This window comes from Capricornis sumatraensis, chromosome 1 (genome assembly GCF_032405125.1).
Source record: "Capricornis sumatraensis isolate serow.1 chromosome 1, serow.2, whole genome shotgun sequence".
NCBI lineage: Eukaryota > Metazoa > Chordata > Mammalia > Artiodactyla > Bovidae > Capricornis > Capricornis sumatraensis.
Window position 1 is genome coordinate 121755608 of NC_091069.1, and position 23141 is coordinate 121778748.

Here is a 23141-nt window from a genome sequence, read left to right on the forward strand (position 1 = left end):
CTTTTCAGACAGAAAACTTCATGTGGTTGCAAGGTTGCTGCCTGGCTTTTGGGGATAACATCCACATTTAATAGGAAAGAGTACTTACCCTGATGAGTGCAGGTGTGCTAAGTCACTTCAAACAAGTCTGACTCTTTGAAACCCTGTGAACTTTAGTTCACAAGGCTCCTCTGTCTGTGGGATTCTCCAGGCAAGAATATTGGAGTGGGTTACCGTTTGCTTTTCCAGAGTATCTTCCCAAGGATCGAAACCGTGTTTCTTATGTCTCCTACACTGTTGATGAGAATGTAAATTGGTAACAGACACTGTAGAGAACAGTGTGGAGGTTCCTTAAAAAATTGAAAACAGAGCTGTCATATGATCCAACAATCCCACTCCCAGACATACATTCAGAAAAAATATGAATTCAAAAACACATTCACTCCAACATTCATTGTCATGCTATTTAGAAAATTCAAAACATGGAAGTAAGCTAAAAGTGCAACAAAGGAATGGATAAAAAAGATATATATATACACATGACTGTTACTCAACAATAAAATGAATGAAATAATGCCTTTTGCAGCAATATGGATGAACCTAGAGATAATCATATTAAATGGAGTGAGTTACAGAAAAATAAATGTCATATGATATCATCTATACGTAGAATCTAAAAAAGTGAAACCAATGAAGTTATTTACAAAACAGAAGTAGACTCATAGAGAAAACGCAAAATTATGGTTAGCAAAGGGATAATGGTATGGGGGGGGCGATAAATTAGGAGTTTGGGATTAACTATATATACATTACTGTGTATATATGTATATAGTACAAATATATGAATCAAAGTATCCAGTATGCTACTGGAGAAGAGCAGAGGTCAATGGCTTATAGCTCTAGAAAGAATAAAGCAATTGGGCCAAAGCAGTACTGTATATAAAATAGGTAATCAGCAAGGCCCTATTACCTAACACAGAGAATTATATTCATTATCTTATAATTACTTAAAATTGAAAGAATCTGTATATATATATATATATATGCATAACTGAGGCCCTTCCCTGGTAGCTCAGCTGGTAAAGAATCTGGCTACAATGCAGGAGACCCCAGTTTGATTCCTGGGTCGAGAAGACCCCCTGGAGTAGGGATAGGCTACCTACTCCAGTATTCCTGGGCTTCCCTGGTGGCTAAGATAGCAAAGGATCTACCTTCAGCATGGGAGACCCGGGTTCAGTCCGTGAGTTGGAAATATCCCATGGAGAAGGGAACGACAACCCACTCCAGTATTCATGACTGGAGAATCCCCATGAACTGAGGAGCCTGGCAAGCTAGAGTCCATGGTGTTGCAAAGAGTCGGACACAACTGAGCGACTAAGCCCAGCACAGCATGCATAAGTGAATCATATTTATGTATGACTGAAATTAACATAACACTGTACATTATGTATACTTCAATCTTTAAAAGTTTAATAAAGTAAACATTATAAAGATATAGATTTTTCACTAATATTTTGATCTAGGCCCAAGAAAACTCTTAAAGCATGATGTTCTTAAGAGTATCTTGTTTCCTTAAACTTCATACACAATACATATAATTTCCAGTTCTGCTTTTTAAAGTATAGTAAGTATTTAAAGAAACGCAAAATAATTTGCTGGTGCAATTCTTATTTGTAAACATTGTTCCCTATAATTTTACTGTTGTCACCCATACTTGTGTCAACGATTTTTTTTTTTTTTTTAAGACACTCATAGAGCATGGTTGTCTTCTTTTCCTAAAGCATATGCAAAGTACTCCCTCCCGAAATCACAGCCTTATCATGGCCAAGGGGCTTGTGTAATTCAGTGAAGCTATGAGCCGTATCGTGTAGGGCCACCCAAGATGGAGGTCATAGTGAAGAGTTCTGACAAAACATGGTCCACTGGAGGTCAGCTCAGTTCAGTCACTCAGTCATGCCCAACTCTTTGCTACTCCATGGACTGCCTCATGCCAGGCTTCCCTATCCATCACCAACTCCTGGAGCTTCCTCATACTCATGCCCATTGAGTCGGTTGTACCATCCAACCATCTCATCCTCTGTCATCCCCTTCTCCCACCTCAATTTTTCCCAGCATCAGGGTCTTTTCAAATGAGTCAGCTCTTTGCATCAGGTTGCCAAAGTATTGGAGTTTCAGCTTCAGCATCGATCCTCTCAATGAATATTCAGGACTGATTTCCTTTAAGATGGACTAGCTGAATCTCCTTGCTACCCAAGGGACTCTCAAGAGTCTTCTCCAACACCACAGTTCAAAAGAATTAATTCTTTGGCACTTAGTTTTCTTTATAGGACTATAAAGACACTCTCACATCCATACATGACTATTGGGAAATCCATAAGATTGACAAGACAGACCTTTGTTGGCAAAGTAATGTCTCTGCTTTCTAATATGCTGTCTAGGTTGGTCATAACTTTTCTTCCAAGGAGCAAGCTTTTTTTTTTTTTTTTTTTTTAATTTCATGGTTGTAGTCACCATCTGCTGTGATTTTGGAAACCAAAACAATAAAATCTGTCACTGTTTCCATTGTTTCCCCATCTATTTGCCATATAGTGATGGGACCAGATGTCATGATCTTAGTTTTATGAATGTTGAGTTTTAAGCCAGCTTTTTCATTCTCTAGCTTTTTTCACTTTCATCAAGAGGCTCTTTAGTTCTTCTTCACTTTCTGCCATAAGAGTGGTGTCATATGTATATCTGAGGTTTTTGATATTTCTACTGGCAATATCTGGGAGACTGCCCCTGGAGGTAGGAATGGCAAACCACTCCAGCATTCTTGCCATGAGAACCCCATGAACAGTATGAAAAGGCAAAAAGATATGATACCAGAAAATGAGCTCCCCACGTCACAAGGTGTCCAGTATGCTACTGGAGAAGAGTGGAGAGCAATGGCTTACAGCTCCAGAAAGAATAAAACAATTGGGCCAAAGCAGAAATGACACTCAGTTGTGGCTGTGTCTGATGGTGAAAGTAAAGTCCGTTGCCATAAAGACCAATATTCCATAGGAACTGGGAATGGGAAGTCCATGAATCAACATAAATTGGGTGCAGTGAAGCAGGAGGTTGCAAGAGTGAACATTGACATTTTAGGAATCAGTGAAGTAAAATGGACTGGAAAGGGTGAATTTAATTTAGATGATCATTACATTTACTACTGTGGACTAGAATCCCTTAGCAGAAGTGGAGTAGCCTGTATAATCAACAAAAGAGTCCAAAATGCAGTTCTGGGGTGGAATGTCAAAAATGACAGAATAATCTGGGTTGGTTTCCAAGGTAAATTGTTCAATATCTCGGTAATCCCAGTCTGTATGTGGGTCAAGAAGCAACAGTTAGAACAGGATATGGAGCAACTGATTGGTTTAAAATTGGGAACGGAGTACAATAAAGCTCTATATTGTCATGCTGTTTATTCAATTTATATGCAGAGTACATCTTGCAAAATGCCAGGATGGATGGAATCAACCTAGAATCAAGATTGCCGGGGGAAATGTTAAAACCTCAGATATGCAGATGTACCACTCTAATGGCATAAAGTGAAGAGGAATTAAAGAGCCTCTTGATGGATGAAAGAGGGGAGTGAAGACTGGAGAAGACTTTTGAGATGCCCTTGGACTGCAAGATCAATCCAGTCAATCCTAATAGAAATCAACCCTGATTATTCATTGGAAGGGTTGGTGCTGAAGCTCCAATTCTTTGGCCACCTGGTTTCAAGAGCCAACTCCTTTGAAAAGACCCTGATGCTGGGAAAAATTGAAGGCAAAAGGAGAAGGGGGTGGCAGAGGATGAAATGGTTAGATAGTATCCCAGACTCTACGGACATGAACTTGAGCAAACTCCGGGAGATTGTGAAGGACAGGAGAGCCTGGCATGCTGCAGTCCGTGGGACTGCAAAGAGTTGGACACAACTTCAGTTCATTTCACTTCAGTCTCTCAGTTGTATCTGATTCTTTGTGACCCCATGGACTGCAGCATCCCCGACTTCCCTGTCCCTCACCAACTCCCAGAGCTTCCTCAAATTCATGTCCATCTGAGTCAGTGATGCTATTCAACCATCTCATGCTCTGTCATCCCCTTCTCCTTCCACTTTCAATCATTTCCAGCTCAGAGTCTTTTCAAATGAGTCAGTTCTTCACATCAGGTGGCCAAAGTATTGGAGCTTCAACTTCAGCATCAGTCCTTCCAACGAATATTCAGGATGGATTATCTTTAGGATGGACTGGACTCCTTGATGTCCATGGGACTCTCAAGAGTCTTCTACAGCACCACAGTTCAAAAGCATCAATTTTACAGTGCTCAGCTTTCTTTATAGTCCAACTCTCACATCCATACATGACTACTGGAAAAACCATACCTTTGACTAGACGGACATTTGGTGGCAATGTCTCCGCTTTTTAATATGTTATGCTGGTCATAACATTTCTTCCAAGGAGCAATCGTCTTTTAATTTCATGGCTGCAGTCACCATTTGCAGTGATTTTGGAGCCCAAAAACATAACTTAGAAACTCCTAAGTTATTTTTCCCTTCAATCTTTCCCAGCATCAGGGTCTTTTCCAGGGAGCTGGCTCTTTGAACCAGGTGGCCAAAGAATTGGAGCTTCAGCATCAATCCTTTTGATGAATATTCAGACACAATTTAGTGATTGTAAAACAACAATCCAAAGTAAGTAGATTTCATGTTTATTTTCATTCAAGTTATATAACTATTATATAGTTATGAGTTTCATTTTGTAGTGAGAATGTGTAAAATCAAATTTCTTAGCAAATTTGTGGTATATAATACACATAGTACTGCTGACCATAACCATAATTCTCTGAGTTAGACTTCCATAACTTATTTATATTCTGATTACAAGTTTGCATGCTTTGACCAACATATTCTCACTTTCCCCAAGCCTTTATAACATCACTCTACTCTCTTGTTTCTAAAAGTTAAGCTTTTGTAGATTCTATATATAACTGAAGTTACATTATCTGTCTTTCTGTCTTATTTCATTTAGCCTAATGCTCTAAAGGTCTATCCATGTATTTTTCAAATGGAAAAATACCCTTTTTTATAACTGAATAATATTTCTTTCTGTGTGTACACATCTGTGTGTGTACACATGCAATCACCGATTGGCAGATGCTTAGGTAGTTTCCATATTTTGGTTTATTCAACTCAATGACATAGCCAAAAATCTGACTAAAGAACAGCATCAGAAATGAACAGATATTTCTCTAGTGGAGACATGCAAATGGCCAAAAGGTACATGAAAGATGTTCAACATCGCTAACAATCAAGAAATTGCAAATCAAAACCAAAATGAGATATTATCTCACATCCATTAGCATGGCTGTCCTCAAGAAGAGAAGAGATAACAAATATTAGCAAGAATATGGAGAAGAAGGAAGTCTTGTGCCCTCACTGTTGATGGAATGTAAATTGATACTGCCACTGTGGAAAAGAGTAAAAGATTTCTTAGAAAATTAAAAATAAAACTACCTTATGATCAGCAATTCCACTTCTGAGTATATATCCAAAGGAAATGAAAATGGTATTGAAAAGATAGCTTCACTCTCATGTTGTGTAGTGTTATTCACAATAGTTCATTTATTTTATCAGTAGCTAAGGTAATGACTGTCTTAATATTAGACAAAGCAGGTTTTAGAGAAGAGTTTTACCAAGGGTAAGTAGAGTCTTTTCATAATGATAAAGGGGAAAATTCATCTATAAGACTTAATGATCCTAAACATTTCTATATCTAATAATGAGCTTCAAAACAAAAGCAGCAAAAACTGATAAGACTACAAGAAAAAATAGTTAAATTCATGACTATGGTTAGAGATTTTAACATTATTCTCTGAATAATTGATAGAACCAGGAGACAAAAAATCAGTAAAGATATAGAACACTCAAATAGCATTATCAACCAAATTGACATAATTCACATTCATAGAACACGTCACAAAACTACAGCAGAAAACACATTCTTTTAAAATTTAAATGAAACATTTGCAAAGATAGATGATATTCTGGGTTGTAAGGCAAGTTTCAGTAAATTGAAAAGTATTCAAGTTATACAAAGTGTGTTTTTTGAATCTATTTTGTTTATTCATTCCCCTGTTAACATAAAATTAAAAACCACAGATATTTCTCAATTTATAAGGTATAGGATATTTAAAGATCTAGATAAGTGATAAAATGGCTAATTTTAAATCCCCAAGAACATGAATTATTTTAAATATATGTCTTTAGATCAGTGACTTATGAATGCATGCGTGGGTGCTTGCTAAGTTGCTTCAGTCCTGTTCGACTCTTTGTGACCCTGTGGACTGTAGCCCACCTAACTCCTCTGTCTGTGGGATCCTAGGCAAGAATACGGGATTGGGTTGCCATGCTCTTCTCCAAGGAATCTTCCCAACCTAGGAATTGAAACTGTGTCTCTGGCAACTCATGCATTGCAGGTAGATTCTTTACTGCTGAGCCACCGGGGAAGCCCAGCTTATAAATAACCTCTGCTAAATAGGAGGAGATGGAATAGTGGTAAGAAAAATAAAGAATTTTCTCCTTTTAAAAATTACTGATTTTCTATTTAAAAGTAATCAGTAAATCAGAAAGGGAAAAACAAATGTCATATATTAATGCATATACATGGATTCTAGAAAAACAGCACAGATGAATCTATTTTCAAGATAGGAATAGAGATGCAGATATAGAGAATGGACATGTAGACAAGGTGAATTGGAAGAGTAACATTGACATATACATACTACCATGTGTAAAACAGGTAGTGAGTGGGAAGTTGCTCTGTAACATAGGGAGCTCACCTTCATGCTCTGTGAAGACCCAGAGGGGTGAGATGGGGAAGCAGAGGGAGGCTCAAGAAGGAGGGGATATATGTATAAATATAGCTGATTATGTTGTACAGTAGAAACTAACACAACATTGCAAAGTAATGATACTCCAACAAAAAAATAAAAATAACAAACAAAAGTAATCAGAATTTCATATACTCATAGACTGAAGAATTAGACTCAATGTTCCTTATCACTGTGGAATGAAATCAAGGTAAGTGATTATCCAAATAAGTTTTACTTGACAGTGATAATTTTTTCTCTGACTTTTAAAATCGCAGAACTTTAATGTTTTTTCTATAATGCTATTCCTTATATTTATTATATGCACATATTTTATCCTTATAATACTTAAGTATATCAAAATTAATTATATATTTTAATTGTATAGTGATTCTTATAATATTGCTTTATTGCCAAGTCCAATGTATGTATTATATTAGTCAAGCTCTAAGATTAATTTTAAACTTTATCAATCTATATCAATATGTAATGCTTTAATGAAGAAAATGGAATGAGTGATTGATTTGAATTTGAATTTTGTTTCTGTGACTTTCCAGATTTATAAACCAAGAAAAGTAATTTCATCATTCTCCTTATCAGAATTTTACTTATAAAAATAATAGGAATGAATGATAACATATCTTATATAAATGTGCATTATTTTATATTACTATAATTACTTTTTATATTCTATGATTTTCTAATTGTGGAAACTCTATCTATTGTGACTTTTATATATTTGACCCATTTCACTACTTGGGCAGATTCTGTTTTATTTGTTCCTGTTAATAAATCATACTTCTTGGTGAAATATTCTCACATTGACTCAGTTCAGTTCAGTCACTCAGTTGTGTCTGACTCTTTGCAGCCCCAGGGACTGCAGCACGCCAGGCCTCCCTGTTCATCACCAACTCCAGGAGTTCACTCAGACTCACATCCATCCAGTCAGTGATGTCATCCAGGCATCTCAGCCTCTGTTATCCCCTTTTCCTCCTGCCCCCAATCCCTCCCAGCATCAGGGTCTTTTCCAATGAGTCAGCTCTTTGCATCAGGTTGTCAAAGTATTGGAGTTTCAGCTTCAAAATCAGTCCTACCAATGAACATTTAGGACTGATCCTTAGGATGCTGGTCGAAATTCCTTGCAGTCCAAGGATTCTCAAGAGTCTTCTCCAACACCACAGTTCAAAAGCATCAATTTTACAGTGCTCAGCTTTCTTTGTAGTCCAACTCTCACATCCATACATGACTACTGGAAAAACCACAGCTTGAATAAATGGACCTTTGTTGAAAAAGTAATGCTGCTGCTTTTTAATATGCTGTCTAGATTGGTCATAAGTTTCCTTCGAAGGAGCAAGCATCTTTTAATTTCATGGCTGCAGTTAACATATGCAGTGATTTTGGAGCCCCCCAAAATAAAGTCTGCCACTGTTTCCCCACCTATTTGCCATAAAGTGATGGGATCCGATGCCATGATCTTAGTTTTCTGAATGTTGAGCTTTAAGCCAAATTTTTTACTCTCCTCTTTCACTCTCATCAAGAGGTTCTTTAGTTCTTCTTCACTTTCTGCCATAAGGGTGATGTCATTTGCTTATCTGAGGTTGTTTATATTTCTCCCAGCAATCTTAATTCCAGCGTGTGCTTCATCCAGTCCTCGGTAGTCAGAAAATTTTCAAGCTGTTGTCTATATTAACAAGAGTTATGCAAGCAAAGGATTGATAAATATTTGCACACTGGAATTCATGCTCTGAAATACCTCCTTTTGAAAGCTATTCACCACACTTTAAAGACCTTTGAATTTTACTGCAGAATAACTTGAGGTAATATGGTAAAAAGCCTAGTGGATGAGAGATCATCATCCACAATTCAGTTTTTTGCAATTCCATCTTATTGCAAGTGTTTAGCTGACCTCCAGATATCAATGAGGCAGAAACAAAACAAAAAACTCTGCCAAGTCAACATGCAAAATTCAGTTCAGTTCAGTTCAGTTCAGTTCAGTCACTAGTCATGTCCAACTCTTTGCGACCCAATGAATCGCAGCATGCCAGGCCTCCCTGTCCATCACCAAATCCTGGAGTTCACTCAGACTCATGTCCATTGAGTCAGTGATGCCATCCAGCCATCTCATCCTCTGTCGTCCCCTTCTCCTCCTTCCCCCAATCCCTCCCTCCCAATGAGTCAACTCTTCCCATCAGGTGGCCAAAGTACTGGAGTTTCAGCTTTTGCATCATTCCTTCCAAAGAAATCCCAGGGATGATCTCCTTCAGAATGGACTGGTTGGAACTCCTTGCTGTCCAAAGGACTCTCTGGAGTCTTCTCCAACACCACAGTTCAAAAGCATCAATTCTTCGGCGCTCAGCCTTCTTCACAGTCCAACTCTCACATCCATACACGACTACTGGAAAAACCATAGCCTTGACTAGACGAACCTTAGTCGGCAAAGTAATGTCTCTGCTTTTGAATATGCTATCTAGGTTGGTCATAACTTTTCTTCCAAGTAGTAAGAGTCTTTTAATTTCATGGCTGCAGTCACCATCTGAAGTGATTTTGGAGCCCAAAAAGATAAAGTCTGACACTGTTTCCACTGTTTCCCCATCTATTTCCCATGAAGTGATGGGACCGGATGCCATGATCTTCGTTTTCTGAATGTTGAGCTGTAAGCCAACTTTTCACTATCCACTTTTATTTTCATCAAGAGGCTTTTTAGTTCCTCTTCACTTTCTGCCATACAAAATTATGATATGATAAAATAGGACATTATATTTTGCAATGGTTTCTTACATATATTGCTGAGCACAATAGTGGTCCCTAAAGTATACCCAGATTCTAATCTCCAAAACATTCAAATATATTGCCTTACAATGCCTTACATTAAAAAAAAAAAAAAGAAAAGAAAGAAACTGTGCAGACTTAATTAGAAACCATGAGGAGGAGATATTATGTTGGATTCTCCAAATAGATCTAATGAGGCCGGGAGTTGTGAGTCAGAGGAGGAAGTATGTTGACAGAAGCAGAGGCCCAAGTAGTGCAATTGCCGGCTTTTGCAACGTTTATGCTATGGACTGAATACTTGTAGTCCCTAAAAATTCATGAGTTGAAATCTAATCCCTAATGTGATGGTACTTGGAAGTGAAGCCTTTGGGATATAGAGTTAGATTAGACCATGAATATGGGGCCGTCATAATGAGATTAGTGCCCTCCTAAAAAAAGATGAGAAACAAGAACAAACTCTCTCCCCCTTTCACCAAGGAAAGATCATGTGAAAATATGACTGAGAAGAAGGTTCTCAACATGAACCCAACCGTATTCATATGGTGATGTTAGGGTTCTATTAGGAAACCTCCCACCTTGGCCAGGCCTGTTTGCATGAGTTGTATCACAACAGGAGGACCTGATAAGGAACATGATGCTTCCCTGGAAACCTAACCAGGAGAATTCAGGACTGACCTAAAGAAGAAGATGACTAATCTCCCTGAGTCTTTCTTATTGGAATCCATCTTGGCTAACAGATGCATGCAGTGCCAGGGAAGACCCTGAGTCAGACTACTGGTGAAGCAATGTATTTGGTCAGAGACAATCTAGAAACTAACCATAAAATCTGAGATTTCAAGCCAGGTCACAGAGCAGTTCTCCTGGGTTCCCTAACCCTACTACACTCTACCTAATCACTCCTACCTAATAAAGCCTTTTGCTTTGTCAGCATGTGTGTCTCATCAGACAATTCATTTCCAAGTGTTTTTGACTTTAGCCCAATGAGGTCCATGTCAGAGTCTGACTTCAAGAATTATAAAGTAATAATTTGTGATTTGTATGCCACTAACTTCTTATCCTTTGTTTGAGCAGCAATAGGAAACTAATACCAACAAAACACAGAAAAGGGGAAACAGAAACTTAAACACCACAAATGAAATACCATTGTAACTAAAAACCCCAAATTTCTGTCTTGGCTTTCTGACTTGGTAGGAGATAGAGGCCTGCATGAAGGTAAGGAGACTGCTGGTGAAGTCTACTAGAATAGTGAGGAAATTTCTACTAGAGACTATAGACAAAGAAAACCTCATTTTGTATAGGCAGAACACTTAGAAAATGTGTTGCCTGTGATAAATCAGAAAACAGAAAATGTAACAAGTTGAGTCTATGAATCTCTCAGATTCATGGGCAGCATATTGAAGTGGTACTTGTCTCTTTTTCTTCTCAGGTATGATAATTTGTTGCAAGAGAGAGACATGATAAAGAAATTTTAGAGCAGTATTTAGAGGGGTATTTTTCTTTCACACAATTTTTTCTCTCACTTCCATACTTTCCAGCTGTCAAAAGTTTCTCAGAGTAATACATAACATAAGGATAAAGATCAAAATCAGAGCATTACTAGCAAAACATTGTCCTGAGATGAAAAGTCAAATCAAGGGCAACCAGTCTTCAGGTAACAGAAATGTAAGGAAGTGCTGTGTAAAGTTTCTTAATTGGACAAATGAGCTTTTAAGAATCTTAAGAGAACTTGTAATTCATCCCATTTTGCATCACATTATAAAGATGGACCATCTTAAAGAGATTTTTAAGTGGGAATTTTGTGTTATGTGGTGGATTACAATTTAAAATATATAAAAATCACTGTTTTTAGAGGACTTGTGTCAGCTTGAACTTAATGGAATTAGACAGTTTAAATGCAAATAGATTTCTGCTGCTGCTGCTGCTGCTAAGTCACTTCAGTCATGTCTGACTCTGTGCAACCCATAGACGGCAGCCAACCAGGCTCCCCCGTCCCTGGGATTCTCCAGGCAAGAACACTGGAGTGGGTTGCCATTTCCTTCTCCAATGCATGGAAATGAAAAGTGAAAGAGAAGTCTCTCAGTCATGTCTGACTCTTCGCGACCACATGGACTGCAGCCTACCAGGCTCCTCCACCCATGGGATTTTCCAGGCAAGAGTACTGGAGTGGGGTGCCATTGCCTTCTCAGAAATAGATTTCTAGGGCTAAATATATCTAGTCAGGAAGCAGGCCGAGAAATTTACTCATGCAATCACACATCATTTACTATAGAAAAGCAAAGATAGCAAAAATCAACCTAAGAGTCCTTGAGAAATACAATATTAGTAACCACTCCCTGGGAGTAGAAACAGGTCTAAATGAAGGAAAATCTTCTATAGTGACCAAAGAGGAGGATTACATTTCTTTCTGAATTTACCAAGAGGTTAGGTCAGGACCTAAACCCATGTTAAGTATATGATGAAAATACATTTATTACACCTTACCTACCAAATATCATATCTTAGCCTAGCCTACCTTGCTGCTGTTGCTGTTTAGTCATTAAGTTATATCTAAATCTTTGTGACCCCAGGGACTATAGCCCTCCAGGCTCCTCTGTCTATGGGATTTCCCAGGCAAGAATACTGGAGTAGGTTTCTATTTTCTTCTCCAAGGGATCTTCCCTATGTAGGGATTGAACCCATGTCTCCTGCTTGGCAGGAAGATTCTTTGTTACTGAGTTTCCCGGGAATCCTTAGTCTACATTAAATGTGCTTAAAATGTTTACATGAGCCTGTGTGTGAGCATGTGTGCTAAGTCACTTCAGTTGTGTCCAACTCTGTGTGACCATAGGGACGATAGCCGGCCAAGCTCTTCTGTCCAGGGGATTCTCCAGGCAAGAATACTGGAGTGGGTTGCCATGCCCTCCTCCAGGGGATCTTCCCAACCTAGGGATGGATCCCGTGACTTTTATGCCTCCTTCACTGGCAGGCATGTTCTTTACCACCTGGGGAGCCCTTGCATGAGCCTACACTTGGGTAGAATCATTCAACACATTATGGTTTGTCTCTAAAGTTTATGAAATAGCTGACTAACACAGTGCTGAAATATGGCAGCTAGAGAGATAATCATTTTTTTGTTTCTTTCATTCTGTATGGTAGCCTAAAGAACTTCATAAACATCATCTCAGTAAATCCTTACATTGACTCTTGGAGATAAATTTTACTTAGTTTGACATCACTACTTTATTGATGAGAAAGTCGAGTCCTAAATTTTCATATAAATTGCTCAGCATGAGCAATAGATGGTGAGAATTGGGAAGTAGGCCCAGATCTATTCTAATTCCAACATCTGGATTCTTATTTATTTTCTATTATTACTTCAATGATCTAAGTTCTATTCCAATTGTCATTTAATGGGAAACTATTTTCTCATCCTTTTTTTCCCCTCCTGATGAGTGAAAATGTGAATTTCTTGATTTTTGTGTTAGTGAAAATCAAATTTATGCTTTTAAGAAGGTGGTCTAACTTGATTATAAAGCCTTTATGACTCCCATTGAGTGTTCCAGAGTATATATTTCACCCCTCTTTACAAAGTTTGGTTTGTTGCTTACAAATAAAATGACTATTTTTTTTCTCCCTATCAATGCATCAAAGTTTAAATAAAACTGAAACTTCCTTCTAAAACTTGCCATTTATAAAAGACTATTCCAAGAGAATTTGCAATGACTTGATCTCCAGATGTGATAGTATAAAATGTTTTGGATACATTTTAATAATACTCATTATTCTGCATATTCTTTTTTGGATCTTGCCATTCAGTCTCAGACACTGATCATGCTTATGATAAACAACAGGAAGATAAAGTGACCACAGACTTGCCATGGCAAAGTAGCTTAATTACATAACTCCATGAAATTAAGAGCCATGCCATGCAGGGTCACCCAAGATGGACAGGTCTTAGTGAAAAGTTCTGATGAAACATGGTTCACTGGAGAAGGAAATGGCAACTTACTCCAGTATTTTTGCCTGGAGAACCAGAATGTGTCTGGTGTTGAAAGTAAAGTCTGATGCTATAAAAACAATATTGAGATTGTTCTTTCCAGCATAAGAACCTGTAATATTACGTCTGTGAATCAAGGTATATTGGACATAGTCAAGCAGGAATAGCAAAAGTGAACATTGACATCTTAGGAATCAGTGAACCAAAATGGACAAGAATGAGTGAATTTATTTCAGATGACCATTCTGTCTACTCCTGTGGATGAGAATCCCTTAGAGAAATAGAATAGCCCTCATTGTTAGCAAGAGAGTCCAAAATGCAGTGTTTGTGTGCAATTTCAAAAATGATAGAATGATCTTGGTTCATTTCCAAGGGAAACTACTCAACATCACTGTAATCCAAGTTATGCTCCAACCACTGATGCTGAAAAAGCTGAAGTTCAGCAGTTCTATGAGGACCAACAACACCTTCTAAAACTAATCTTTCTCCCTCTGAAAAAGATGTCATTTTCATCATAGGGGATTGGAATGAAAAAGTAGAAAATCAAGAGACATTTGGAATAACAGACAAGTTTGGTCTTGGAGTACAAAATGAAGCAGGGAAAAACTAACAGTTTTAACAAAAGAACATGTTGGTCATAGCAAATCCTCTTTTCCAACAACATAAGATTCTACACATGGACTTCACTAGATGGCCAATACCAAATTAAGTTTGATTATTTCCTTTGCAGCCAAAGATGGAAAAGTTCTATTTAGGAAGCAAAAACAAGACCTAGAGATGACTGTGACTCAGATTATGAGCTCCTTATTGCAAAACCCAGGCTTAAATTGAACAAAGAAGGGAAAACTACTAGGCCATTCAGGTATGACCTAAATCAAACCCCTAATGGTTATAAAGTGAAGGTGATAAATAAATTCTAGGGATTAGATCTGATAAACAAGTTGCCTGAAGAACTATGAATGGAAGTTAATAACACTGTACAGGAGGAAGTGACCAAAACCATCCTAAAGGAAAAGCAATGCAATAAGGCAAAGTGGTTGTCTGAGCCTTAACAAATAGCTGAAGAAGGGAGAAAAGCAAAAGGCAAGGGAGAAAGGGGAAAATATACTCAACTGAATGCAGAATTCCAGAGAGTAGCAAGAAGAGATAAGAAAGACTTCTTAAATAAACAATGCATGGAAGTATGGGGGAAAAAAAGAGAGAATGGGAAAGACTACAGATCTTGTCAAGACAATTAGAGATCAAAGGAACATTTCATGCAAGGATGGGCATTATAAAGGAAAGAAATAATAAAGACCTAAGAGGAATGGAAAAAATTAAGAAGAGATGGAAAGGATATTTAGAAGAACTCTGCAAAAAAAGTCCTAATGACTGGGATAACCACAATGATGTGGTCACTCACCTCAAGTCAGACATCCTGGGGTGTGAAGTCAAATGGGCCTTAGGAAGCATTACTACAAACAAAGCTAATGGAGGTGGAAGAATTCCATTTCATCTACTTAAAACCATAAAGATGAGGCTGTTGAAGAGCTGCACTTAAAATGTCAGAAAATTCAGAAAACACAGCATAGACTGGGAAAGGTCAGTTTTCATTCCAATTCTAAAGAAGAGCAATGCCAAAGAATGCTCAAATTACCGTATTCTTTTCATTTAATTTAGGGGAAACAGTGGAAATAGTGTCAGACTTTATCTTTTTGGGCTCCAAAATCACTGCAGATGGTGACTGCAGCCATGAAATTAAAAAACGCTTACTCCTTAGAAGAAAAGTTATGACCAACCTAGATAGCATATTTAAAAGCAGAGACATTACTTTGCCAACAAAGATCCGTTTGGTTAAGGCTATGGTTTTTCCAGTGGTCATGTGTAGATGCGAGAGTTGGACTGTGATGATAGCTGAGCGCCGAAGAATTGATGCTTTTGAGCTGTGGTGTTGGAGAAGACTCTTGAGAGTCGCTTGGACTGCAAGGAGATCCAACCAGTCCATTCTAAAGGAGATCAGCCCTGGGATTTCTTTGGAAGGAATGCTGCTAAAGCTGAAACTCCAGTACTTTGGCCACCTCATGTGAAGAGTCGACTCATTGGAAAAGACTCTGATGCTGGGAGGGATTGGGGACAGGAGGAAAAGGGGATGACAGAGGATGCGATGGCTGGGTGGCATAATCCAACTCGATGGACGTAAGAGTGCAAAAGGTGACTTAACACTCACCATTCAAGAATCTAAGATCATTGCATTCAGTCCCATCACTTCATTGCAAATAGATAGAGTGAAAGTGGAAGCAGTGATTGATTGTCTTTACTGGGGCTCCAAAATCACTGGGGATAGTGACAGTAGCCATGCCATTAAGAGACACTTGATCCTTGGAAGAAAAGCTGTGACAAACCTAGACAGCATATTAGAAAGCAGAGACTTTGCTTTGTCGACAAAGGTCCATATAGTCAAACCTATGGTTTATCCAGTGGTCATATACAGATGTTAGAGTTGCACCATAAAGAAGGCTGAGCACTTAAGAACTGATGTTTTCAACCCTGGATCTGGAGAAGACACTTGAGAGTCCCTTGAAATGCAAAGAGATCAAACAAGTCAATACTAAAAGAAATTAATCCTGAATATTTATTGGAAGGACTGATGCTCAAGCTGAAGCTCCAATACATAGACCACCTGATGGGAAGAGATGACTCATTGGAAAAGACCCTGATGCTAGGAAAGATTGAAGACAGAAAGAGTAGGGGGCAACAAAGGATGAGATGGTTGGATAGCATCATCGAGTAAATGGACATGAGTTTAAGCAAATTTGGGAGATACTGAAAGACAGAGAAGCCTCAAATTCTAAAAGACACTGCTGCTAAAGTGCTGCACTCAATATGCCAGGGAATTTGGAAAACTCAGTAGTGGCCACAGAATTGGAAAAGGTCAGTTTTCATTTCAATCCCAAAGAAAAGCAATGCCAAAAAATGTTCAAACTACCACATAATTGCAGTCATCTCACACTCTAGCAAAGTAGTGCTCAAAATTCTCCAAGATAGGCTTCACCAGAATGTGAACTGAGAAATTCCAGATGTTCAAGCTGGATTTAGAAAAGGCAGAGGAACCAGTGATCAAATTGTCAACATCCATTGAATCATAGAAAAAGCAAGAAAATTCCAGAAAAAAAATATATATATTTCTGCTTTATTGACTATGCCAAAGCCTTTTACTGTGTGGATCCCAACAAACTGGAAAATTCTTAAAGAGATGGGAATACCAGACCACCTTACCTGCCTCTTGAGAAATCTGTATGCAGGTCAAGAAGCAACTTCTGAATGGGAGAAAATAATAGCAAATGAAGCAACTGACAAACAACTAATCTCAAAAATATACAAGCAACTTATGCAGCTCAATTCCAGAAAAATAAACGACCCAATCAAAAAAATGGGCCAAAGAACTAAATAGACATTTCTCCAAAGAAGACATACAGATGGCTAACAAACACATGAAAAGATGCTCAACATCACTCATTTATTAGAGAAATGCAAATCAAGACCACAATGAGGTACCATTTCACACCAGTCCGAATGGCTGCAATCCAAAAGTCTGCAAGAAATAAATGCTGGAGAGGGTGTGGAGAAAAGGGAACCTTCTTACACTGTTGGTGGGAATGCAAACTAGTACAGCCACTATGGAGAACAGTGTGGAAATTCCTTAAAAAATTGCAAATAGACCTGCCTTATGAACCAGCAATCCCACTGCTGGGCATGCACACTGAGGAAACCAGAATAGAAAGAGACACATGTACCCCAAAGTTCACTGCAGCACTGTTTATAATAGCCAGGACATGGAAACAACCTAGATGTCCATCAGCAGATGAATGGATAAGAAAGCTGTGGGACATATACACAATGGAGTATTATTCAGCTATTAAAAAGAATACATTTGAATCAGTTCTAATGAGATGGATGAAACTGGAGCCGATTATACAGAGTGAAGTAAGCCAGAAAGAAAAACACCAATACAGTATACTAACACATATATATGGAATTTAGAAAGATAGTAATGATGACCCTGTATGCAAGACAGCAAAAGAGACACAGATGTGTAGAGCAGACTTTTGGACTCAGAGGGAGAGGGAGAGGGTGGGATGATTTGGGAGAATGGCATTGAAACATGTATACTATCATGTAAGAAACGGATTGCCAGTCTATGTTCAATGCAAGATGCAGGATGCTTGGGGGCTGGTGCACAGGGATGATCCAGAAGGATGATGTGGGGTGGGAGGTGGGAGGGGGGTTCATGTTTGGGAGCTCATGTACACCCGTGATGGATTCATGTCAATGTATGGCAAAACCAATACAGTATTGTAAAGTAAAATAAAGTAAAAATAAAAAGTAAAAAGTAAAATAAAAAGCAGCACAAAAAAAAAGAAACAATACAAAATTTAAATGTCCCCATTTTTTCACCTTTCAAAGCTTATGTAATGCTACTTTTATTATATATACATATATATGTATATGTATATATATGTGTGTGTGTGTGTGTGTGTGTGTGTGTGTGTTTAGCCAATTTGTAAAGCTTATATTGAAAATTATCCCTCGTGAAAGTTTTTTTTTTTAAGAATGAATTAAATTTAGTTTTAAAAATAAAATTAAAAAAATACTTTGTTAAAACTTGTGAGCAATGATTAACTTTTTTTATAACTCACAAAGTCCTAAAAAAATGATCAAGATGAGAAATAAAATTGTGACATGAACTGGAACCCTTATCTCTAAGGTGACTTTTTACCAAGTACATATCAAATTTCTATGTGCCTCAGAAGTACTGTGATGACTTGTTAAAAAGACAGGCTCCTGGGCCCCTCTCCCAGATTATTCTGATTTTTTAGGGCCATGGTGGGGTCCAAAAGTTTACATTTTTAATATGTTCCCAGGTGGTGTCAATGCTACTGGTCTAGGGACCATGGTTTGAGATTCACTGCTCTTACCAAGTGTTTATTCATTACATTCTCTGACTGGACAAGGCATAGAAGCCAAAAGATTGACTCAGAATAAGGCAAGATGACAGAAAGCATTTTCTTCTTTTGAATGTATAGAGATAGGTCTGGGAACCTCTTTCAAAAAAAAAAAAAAAAAAGTGTAAAGTCATAAGCTCATTCATTGCAAGATACTATTCAAAATAAACATAAATGCAACACTTTATTAAAGTAAAAGTATTTTTACTATTAATATACAAATGGTGAAGAGTGACAATTTTGATATACTGTAAGCCATACTTTCAATGTCTTTCATAAATACAAAACTTCAACATTTGCAGTATAATTTTTACAGTTTAGACATATATACACAGCATTTCATAGGGACATACTCTATTGAAACAAAAAGAAAACTTTGTGGTCGCTAACTTAACAATATAGAATTTGAATGGTATATATAAGTTAAAGAAAATAAAAGGCAGCATGTTTTAACGCATACTGAACACAGCATAGAATTCACATACCAAAAAATAAGATTTTTTTTTTAACTTTATTTCTAAGTTTACAGATGCCTAACAGAGTTTAGAGGCAAACGCTCAACCATGAGCATATCCCTTCAAAACTTGGAATAGATATGTTTTCTCTTTAACAGTACCATTTATTTTACACAATGCCTGTTTTTCTCTAAAATAACTCCTATTTGCAAAGTTGAATCATAGGTTCTACTTATATTAACTCTCTTCTGTGGGTTTCTGTAAGTTTCCTCCTTCGCATCACTATTATTGGCCTTAATTTTTATCAATACAATCTTCCTTGTCCTTGCTCCAACACCTCACATGATGGTCCTTCTTACCTACTCCTAGTGTCAGAGCTCAGTTTGCCTTTCTGAATTCTTTCAGTTCTTTGTTTCATCTATTTTCCAATGTTTGGTTGTGATTGAAATGCTCCAATAGTCAATACTTCATTTTTCCAAGGAAGGCTAAGACCAGATGCTAAAAGATATATGCTTTAATTTTAGGAAAACGATTAAAATAAGTGGCAATATTAACTTTGTATGGGCAATTTTTATATTAACTATTGAGAACATCATGTGGTTAAAATCCTGAAAATATTTAAGAAATTACAGTAGTGGTACCAACTAATGTAGTTAAGGTATCAGTAAAATCCTATAGTGAATAATAAACTATTTTTCTAAGGATATTAAATATGTTTACTAAATAAATATTAAATGTTGCATATAATATGAGTCTAAGAGAAGAAATTATTAGCATTCTGTGTAATGTTGTTAAACAGCTGCATCTAATGGGAAAATACAATTTTTAAAAAGGAAGAAGAGGAACTTGGAAGGAAATCACATTTGTTCAGCAATTGCTACGTATAGGCTCAGTTACATGTGTAATCATTCCATCTCAACATTATTAAGCCTGTAAGTAGAAGACATTTTTGAGAGATTTTCACTTTAGGATTGAAGTGTTTCATCTCTATGAGCCTTCCACAGTTAAATTTTGGCATATGCTAAAACATCCATATGCGATTTCAGTGTGAAAGACAATGCAATAATGATTCAAAGGGTTAATATCAAGATGCAAATATTTTCTTTCTAAAGATGAATAATGCAATCCATCTTATTTAAAAAGTGTAATTTCATCTACTTATAAAGTCTTTTGAATAAGCTCTTTGGATATGATTATGAAAAAGAACCCATGAGGTATTGAAATTGAGCATTTACATTATTCTTCATGAAAAACTACATTGCAAATTTAATATGTAATTGTAATATGCTATTTCAATATTTCCTAAAATTAAGAAATTGAGATTGTCCTTTCTACCACTTCAGTTGTAGATATTTTCATCAATGATTATCTTATCATCAACAATGAAGGATGATTTATGATCCCCAGTCAAATATATAACAGGAATAATGTAGACCCAAGAGACACCATAGTAATTTACCCTATTTTAAATAGAAGTCTGTTGTCTTTGTTTCACAACTAGTAAAACTCAATTTCAACAATATCTAGAATGTATTTATTGTCTAGAACAATGATACAGAACAATCTAAGTCTGTTTTATGTGTGTATTAAAAGAATTGCTTTAACAAGAGTGGAAATAAGTTGCACAGAATAATTTGTTTTACTGAGATTTTGTATTCAAGGTGAAGTAGCCTGAACTGAGCTTATTCACTAAATATAGATAAGACAGTATCATTCAAGTGTCATAGATATAAGCAAAATATATCAATAGAGATTGCAGTTCTTTTTTCTTATAATAAAGTTCATGCTAATCCAAAGGCACAAATACCTCTTAATTATTTAAAATAAGAAGCATAAACTTAAGGTATGAATATAAAGTTACAATTAATTGTTGGCACTCAAATAAATAATTTGATTAATAAAAATCTTCTATTTATATAAATGTTTAATTCAAAGACCAAGATTCATGTAAACGTTTCTGGATCAAATAGCCTTTGAAAAAATGCTTTTGTAGGTATTAGTAGTAAAAAATGAAGGAAAAAATGAGAAGCATTACATTAATATTAATGTTAGATGTTAGAATCAATTGAATGGCCATAAGTCAATCCACAAAAATAATAAATAAATCTTTAGAAATCAAAAATTTTAAATTTCTTTGCAGATTATTATAAAGTACATTGACACATTAATTTTTGCCAGTTTTAAAAACAAAATACATGCTAAAATGCTAATATTACTTTTTTCTCTTATATGTCATTGAATATGGATTGTCATTGCCTAATTGCACATAACCTATCAAGAAATACCAGAATTTTAAGAGATATTTTTGCTTCTTTGTTTAAAATATTACAGCATTCCAATTATTTAACACTACCTATATTCAGTTCAATCTTTTGACATTTTATACTAACATTTAAGAGTGCTCTCCGACATTAAAAATAATGTTTATACAGATGTATGGATATGTTTAGTTTAGAAAAAGAATGAAAAATAAACAGATCATTTCAGGTCTATTCATATTTTACAATTTACTACAAACCAGCTCTCATTTTGAAACTTTTACAAGTAGGGTCATTTGGAGTATTCCATTGAAATGCTTAAAAAAAAAAAAAAAGAAAGGAAAAATAAAGGTTTATCACAGTATAACCTTGCTGTCGCAGGGCATGGATTTCAAGGACAAGAGATAAGGATCACTCAGACAATTGAAACAATGCACTTGAAACAGTCTGTTTACAATTAGTTTCAGATTATCTGTTAACTTCAGATCATCACTCCACATTGATGGCAAAAAATTTAACAGCCTACATATTTATATATAATGTACTTATATATATATATATAAAATAAGTATTTAATCAAACTGCTTCATGGTGAAAAGTCCAAAGAAATGACAGAATCAGAACTTTCAGACTGAGGAAACAAAAATATTTGTTCTTTATTATGATTTCTCTGCTCTTGAAGTATAGCACAGATATCACAAGCATAAACATGCTAAATTGCTTTCTTAGTTTTTCTAATTCTTTCACTGTGTTTATTTTAAAACCATGTAGCCCTACCCTGGAAAGATGAGCATCCATGCCGATTGCTTCATGGACACTCTGCTAAGCCCAGTTACTCTGCACAAACTAATTCAAGTATTTTTTTTCTTAGTTTTATCACATTGATACAAAAGGGAAAACAAAAGAAAAAGAAAGTAAAATAAAGCAAAGAGATGATCAGAAAAGCATAACTTAAACAACAACAGTCAAATTCATCAAGAGATGAGTTGGATAATTCCTACTCAAATTCTTAGGTAGGCACAGGAAGTTTTTTCTTGAGGATGTGCCTGCAAGGATAGCAAGGAGAGATTCCTGCATCGTATAACCCTGTACACTACGGCAAGGACACGGTGGAGATTTAGTGCCTGAACATGCAGATGGGCACCTTCTGTCCTCTAATAACTATAGTTTTGGAGAGTTAGTTGTCTCTCCTAAGTTGACAGTTTTAAGCACTTTGTAAATAAAAGTGTTCATGAGTGATGTTAGTATTACACTTAATATTTGTCAAATGATCCCCATAGAGAAATACCCTAAAATAGCAGTATCACTCTCCACTGTTAAGACTTTCCTCCAATGTTCTATTAGTCTGCATTTCCTAACCTATTATATTTAAGCTTCACCACCTGAAACACGAAAGGTTATGAATGTGATGGGGCCTAAAGAAACCTTTGGCTCTCTAGGGTAAGAAATAACCTAAAACTTGCTCCCATTTGGTATGTCTACTTATAATCATAAATACATATTTTTAACCTCATATATAAGTGAGAAGTATGTTTCAGCCTTTTACCTCTGGGAGCTTGCATAGCTTGGAAGTTAATATGTATTTATTCTGGTATATATTACTAATAAGTAATATTAGAAAATTTGCGTTGATTAAGGAATTTCTTGAACCAAAATTGTTTATCAAAATCTTAAAATGACTTCTAGCTACCACATCCAGAATAAAAACACATAGTGGCAATTTAATCATTTATCACGGACACTTTTATGGCAATGTTTAAATGTTAATTTCTCCATAATTTAACCACTAAGGATTTTAAGTTCCATTAGCCAATTACATACAATGGTTGACCTATAACTCTGGGAAAAT